Below are 5,037 nucleotides of genomic sequence, written 5' to 3' on the forward strand. Positions count from 1 at the left end.
CACTGCTTACGAAAGTGCACGTGTTTCCTGTATTTTGGCAATTCGTCTGGATGGCACTAAAATCCCACCTTTAATCATTTATAAGGGCAAGAAGGAAAAGATTGAACGTGTTTTGGGCGTTTTTATTCTTGAAACTGAAAAAGCCTGGGCCACACAAGCAGTTATAAGAAAGTGGGTCGATTTAATGCTGCCACTTGTTATGCAAGGGAGCCAAAGAGGTCTGCTAGTCTGGGATGCAGCCAGCACTCACTGCGCTAAAGACATGAAGACATTTCTTCACAAAAGAAAAATAGATCAGATAATGATTCCCACAGGAATGATGGCCTATCTCCAGACTCTTGATATTGCAATAAACAAGCCATTCAAATACAATTTGTGCATGGAAATGGATGACTACATTGAAAATAGAATGGAAAGAAATCAGCATGGAAACTTTGTGAAACCTAAACTGCAAGAAGTTGTGACTTGGGTGAAGAATTCATGGGAGAAAATCACTGACAGTTGCATTGCAAATGCACTGCGAGCAGGCTACCTTGACAAGAAGTACTCATTTAAAGACAGTGCTATTGCTAAACATGAGAGATTTGGTCCACTGATTCTGAAAGAAATGGAGTCACAAGAAATTCACCAGGAAATTCAGGAATTGGATTGTTATGATGATGTTCCAGAAGATGATGACATGATTGTCATTGAATAAATGAGTAAATTCTTGATACTGTAGGATTCACAGTTTGTCTGGTTTGTGTTGACAACTACTGTACTACCGTACCATATACAGGTAATAAATTTCCTTTATTTTCATTTAACAATAAATGTGTACCGTATTCTTCTTCATGGAAAAATAAGACATCCCCTGAAAATAAGACCTAGCGCATCTTTGGGAGCAAAAATTAATATAAGACACTGTCTTATTTTCGGGGAAACAGGGTAGTACAGAACCATGTAGATGGATAATCAATACTGTCAACAAAACGTTAAAATATTCCTATTCTAATTTATAAATATTTTCAAATCTGAGAGTAAACACTATAATCTGCACTTCATACTAAATTAGTGGTCCCTCAACCTGTCCTATGCCCTCTTACAATCCAGGACCCCTTGGGGGATGTAGGAGAGTTGGTTTCAGCCAATTCCACAGGCCAGGGTGAAGGATCCACTGGTGAATGAATTTGTGTACCAGGCTTCTAATATATTTATAAAATGTTTTTTTCTTCTGAGTCCCAAAGTCTTTTAATTGGGGCTCTGGTTACTCCTCAAAGTTAACTCCCTTGTCTCACTTTGCCCCACCCACTCAAAGTCTGAGTATCAGAGGAGTTCTTCATTTTCCCAGGCCAAATCTGAATAAAATATGATTGTTTCATTCAAACAAATAGTAAAGTGTGGATGTTTTTCAATGTGTGTGAGTCCTCTTAGAAGAAACTGATTTAAAATGTATTTATTCTTGCCTAATCATAATTGTACTAAGTGTTTCATGTAAACTAATAAATGGCAGACAACTATAAAGAAGAAAAGAGAAATAACACTAACTTTGAAGCCAGGTAAAACGTGTGCTAGAATTCTGGCTCTCTCCTTCTAGGGTCCACCTTCCTCTCTGCTCCTCACCTGTGCATATGCACACACAGCCCAACAGCATCAAACAGGTCAGATGGGAAATAGATTTGGGAGAACAGTGTCCAGAAAAATCCTACCCATAAAAGAACCATATTTTCTGAATCTCAAAATTAAGACATATTTCAACAAGTACAAGTATAAATGTACTTATATAAGTAACAGGAAAAGTATTTAAAATTGGCACTAATGTTATAAGCTGCAATATATAGGTGTCCTGACCACAATTCCCAAATCCTGAAGGCAGCCCTGCTCATGAGAGATGTATCATTGAGTTGCCTGCTGACACTTTATAAAATGTGTTCATGTTCACGAGGCAAAACACGTGGAACAACTGATGAGGTCAGGTGCTCAGCTGGGACAACAGCTGACAAATGGCATAGACTCTGCCCCAAAGGTTGTTAGCATGGCCATGACTTCAATGACCTGCCAAATTCTTCAGGTAGAGAATGGGCAGCTCTGATGTCCTCCAGGCTTAACACAGGCATAAGTCACCATCCCAGCACATTCACATATGTACTGCAGCTTCACATGTTGGCACTGTGAATCTCTCCAGAGAGGGGGTGACTTGGAATGTGTCCTTATCTCACATCCTATCTGTAGCAGCACTGCAGCCCACCCTTCTCAGCACTTCACAATTTCACAACAATGTTTATGATGAAAAACTTGACCCGGACAATGTAATGGACAGTGTGATTGTCCTGAGTGTAGCACTATTTAAATAGTGTGTTTGCTGTAACCAAAAGTAAAGAGGTGTGTGACCTTGGAGGGAAAAGAGATACAAAAAGTGGCAAGAGAAGCAACATTGCAGAGTAACAGCATGAAGCATGATCCTCAAAAGACTGCTCCATGCCCGGATGCTGCAGTGAGTATTCCGGAGGGAGTGAGTATGCCGGGTTGTCAGGACCCATACACACCTGCCAAGGAGTGAATCCATCCATGCAGAGTAGACTTGGGAATGGTCCATGAACCATCGAGGGTGTCAGGAAAACAGAGTCTGATCAGGGCTTCCCAGTGACAGCCAGGCAGGTGCAGCAGAAGCCCCAGGTGTGCAGGAGCTGATCTCCAGCTCTTCTCTCTGGAGCCCCTCCTGGATCCTGTCAGTAGTGAAGCAGAGCAGCACCTTGGGCTTCCCTGTAACTTCTCAAGAGTCAAGTGCATCTCTTTGAGGTCTTGACTAAATATTTTAGAGTGGTCATTTGAAGGCTGAGTACCCAGGACAAGGCAATGTCCTGCAGAAATCCAACAAGACCTCCACAGCACAAGCCAGACCTCCATGAAGAGCCCTCCCTTCCTGACATTGCATCCTGAAGATTCATGGTGCCTGGCAGGCAGCACTGAGTGCAAGAGGCCCTGCCAATTATTCAGGCTATCTCTGATGTAATGGGAGCACCGCTGGGCACCAACTGAATAGCTCATCTCTCTCAAGTCTAAAAAATAGTCTTAACAAACATGGAGAGGCAGTACAATGTGTAGTTTTTTTAACTATAAAATCTTTTGGGATACATTAATAATAATAATAATGCTATAAAAATATTGATATGGATATAAAAAGCAGAGAAAATGTTAAATGTAAAACCCCTTAAGATTGTAGAATAATGGATAGTTTTATCCTTATAAATACTTCCTAAGATAATATCCTCTTTAGAAATGGCAAATGTAAACACATGCCCCCCACAGCCTCTGAAAGAATGCAAAACTAATAGAAAGTTAATAAGCTGTCTCACTGCAGTCAATCTCAACATCCCTATTTTCCTCATATAGCTGGCCCCACACTCAGAGAAAAATACAGACTCATAACTAGGGATTTTTGGTTGTTATGATTTCCAAAAAAAAAAGATAAATGGATACCAATATACATACATAAACACATGGATTCATTCTGTCTCCAACTTTTCTAATTTAAAACATGAGGAACAGCTTTTTGTCTTCTTCTTGAATCTCTGTCTGGTTCAATCTGCTTCTCTCCATTCCAGTCTCCACTATGCCCACATCAGTGACCCAGAAGACCTATAAGGTGTCCATCTCTGGCCCCTGGGCCTTCAGTAGCTAGTGGGCCCAGCACCCACATCAGCTCGTTGGCCTTTTTCGGTGTGGGCAGCAGCTACCAGAGTGGCCTGGACAACGACCTGAGTCTGGTTTGGGGTGATGGCGGGGCTGAGAGTATGGGAATCATCACAGCTATACAAGTGAACAAAGCCTACTAAGCTCCCTGAAGCTGGAGGTGGACCCCAACATCCAGGTCATGTGCAATCATCAAAAGGAGAAGATCAAGATCCTCAACAACAAGTTTTCTTCCTTTATCAATAAGGTACATAGCCTGAAGAAGCAGAATAAGACTCTGGAGGCCAAATGAAACTTCCTGCAGCAACAGAAGATGACTCACAGTAACAGGGATAACACGTTCAAGAGCTACATCAACAACCTTCAGAGGCAGCTGGACATACTGGGTCAGGAGAAACTGAGGCTGGAGGCAGAGTTTGGCAACATGCAGGGACTGGTGGAGGACTTGAAGAACAAGTATTAATGAGATCAACAAGTGCACAGAGATGGAGAATAAATGTTTCCTCATCAAAAAGGATATGGATGAAGTGTACATGAATAAGGTAGAGCTGGAGACCTGCCTGGAAAGGCTGATCGATAAGATCATCTTCTACAGACAGCTGTGTGAAGAGGAGATTCGTAAACTGCAGTCCCAGATCTCTGACAAATCTGTGAGCTGTCCATGGACAACAACTGCTCTCTGGACCTCGATGGCTTCATCCCTGAGGTCAAGGCCCAGTACAAGGACACCCTCCAATTGCAGCCGACTGAGGCTGAGACCATTATCAGATCAAGTATGAGGAGCTGCAGATGTTGGAGATGACCTGCATCGCATGAAGACTGAGATTAATGAGATGAACTGAAATATCAGTCAACTCCAGACTGAAATTGAGAGACTCAAAGACCAGAGGGCTTCCCTATAGGCTGTGATTACTGATGCTGAGCAGCATGGGCAGCTGGTCATCAAGGATGCTTGGTCCAAGGTGGCTGAACTGGAGGCCGCTCTGAGAAACACATGAACCTGCAGCTGCGTGAGTACTAGGAGCTCATGAATGTCAAGCTGATCCTGGATTTGGAGATCCCAAGCTGCTGGAGGGTGAGGAGAACTCGCTTAAATCTGGGATGGAGGACATGAGTATCCACATCAGGACCACCAGCAGCTACTCAGATGGGCTGATGAACCCATCTTACGGGAACCTCATCTATGACCTGGGATTCCAGGCCAACTTGGGCTCTGGTGGGAGCTCTGGCTCTTTCTGCTGCACCTGCTCCTCCAAGATGGTGGTTGTGAAGAAGATTGAAACCCATGATGGGAAGCTGGTGTCTGAATTATCATTTATTTTTCCAAATAAAGTCTCAGCTGGTTCTGCCAAAATAAATAAATAG

General features: G+C 42.8%; 1 pseudogene across 1 annotated transcript; it reads left to right on the forward strand.

The window, feature by feature from the left end:
• The first annotated feature begins 3,555 nt into the window (after window positions 1-3,555).
• Window positions 3,556-5,037, forward strand: LOC311615427 (keratin, type II cytoskeletal 8-like; annotated as a pseudogene). Its single transcript has one exon. The product of its transcript is annotated as a keratin, type II cytoskeletal 8-like (transcript).

Source organism: Pipistrellus hanaki (assembly GCF_964339955.1).
Source record: "Pipistrellus hanaki genome assembly, chromosome: 2".
NCBI lineage: Eukaryota > Metazoa > Chordata > Mammalia > Chiroptera > Vespertilionidae > Pipistrellus > Pipistrellus hanaki.